Source organism: Vicugna pacos, unplaced genomic scaffold, assembly GCF_048564905.1.
Source record: "Vicugna pacos unplaced genomic scaffold, VicPac4 scaffold_19, whole genome shotgun sequence".
Lineage (NCBI taxonomy): Eukaryota > Metazoa > Chordata > Mammalia > Artiodactyla > Camelidae > Vicugna > Vicugna pacos.
The window spans coordinates 12,256,121-12,257,721 of record NW_027328740.1 but is presented as its reverse complement, the minus strand read 5'-3'; the positions used below and the strand labels follow the sequence as shown (position 1 = coordinate 12,257,721).

Here is a 1,601-nt window from a genome sequence, read left to right as displayed (position 1 = left end):
CACCTCTGATCAGGGTTGTTGTATCACCAATTATGTGGCTAGTAGAGGGCTTTCTTATTAGAGGCATGTTTAAATTTGCAGACGGTAAAAATGCACTTTCTCCACTAGTGTCAGCCACAAAATCAGAATTATGTTTATCGACATTACCCCTGATTTAAAGTTTTTCTTTTTGAAATCTTCAGCCAATGAAGACAACAGAGAAGAATTTTTAATCTCAACTCTTCTTTTTATTCTCACTAAAAGCTGGGGACAGCCTCGTTTAAAATTTGGATTATTATAGAAATGCAGCTACAACCAATGGAGAAATATTTTAGTAAAATTTTAAACCAAAATACAAGACTACAATAAGGCTAACTTATAAAACCTCAGATTCCACGTTTACAATGCAAAGATAATATCATAATATGAACATTTCTGACGATATTTTGAAGTTCCTTATTTGGAAGCTACACATTTAAATAGTACACTCATCAAATTTAAGAAGTCAGCCATTGCAGTATCAGTGAATGCCACTTTTTATAAGCAGCCTTAATACCTTTATTTAGATTTCTGGAATTATTCATAGTTGCAAACAAAGTTTCTCATAATATTGACTACTTAAGGCACTATCCTCATTTTTTAGAAAAAATAAAGTATTTTAGCCTTTGTAGTTTTATACAATTTTCAAAATTATCTTTACTTTTATATTATCATTGATTGATATACAAAATAAAATTTTATATATAAGTTACCATGTGGTAACTAAAATTTCTGAATACCTTTCTTAAAACAGAGACTTCTTTTTCTACTGCCAGAAAGTAAGCTAAACAAGCAGAACTTTGAAAATTCTACCGCACCTTCTTAAACCCATATAGGTTTAGCTGTCTAAGTAAACTTTTCATACTTCCAGTTTCAAATATTCTGAAAGGGGCCTTTCTTTCCAAAACTTCCTTCTTAAAGACATCTTCATCAATCACTATGAAATATCCATTATCATCCCACCAGATGGATTTAAATTGGTCACTCCCAGCTATTTTCCAGAGTTTTCTTGGAAATGTCAGATAACGAAAATCATTATCTTCATCTGGTTCAGAGACACAATGTGTGTATCATGGTGTTTTTATCAAGGATTCTTCAGACAAAGTCTGAAAAGCATTTTCTTCAATCATAGACCTCAAGTCCAAGTCCCCAGAGAATGTTTGATCACACAATAGAGATCTACCGGAGTTTCCTGAACCAGTTGGTCCATCTTTACAAGAGACATCTTGAATTTCTGAAGAATTATGTGCCATCTCAATTAAATTTATCAACAGCTACTTTTCTAATCTGCATGATTTTGAGCACTGCAGCATCAAATGCTGCTTTAGCAGGCCTGCACAGATAAACTGCTAGACCTTCACAATGAATCTCAACTTGAGTAGCTGTGACATCACAAAACAACTGGCCTCTCAGCAACTCAAGTGTAACATTCAGTGTTTACTTGTCATTCATCCAGTTAAAATGAAACATATAGGATGCTTATATTTAAAGTGTGATTCTCAAATATTATCCCAACAAAATCTTTCTAAATAATTTAATTTTGGGGTCTATGAAATAAAACCAATCTCCTTCCTTTTGTACAG

General features: G+C 32.7%; 1 pseudogene; it reads right to left on the bottom strand.

Moving 5' to 3' along the window:
* Window positions 1-716: 716 nt before the first annotated feature.
* Window positions 717-1,271, bottom strand: LOC140693377 (heat shock transcription factor, Y-linked pseudogene; annotated as a pseudogene).
* Between the last annotated feature and the right edge of the window lie 330 nt (window positions 1,272-1,601).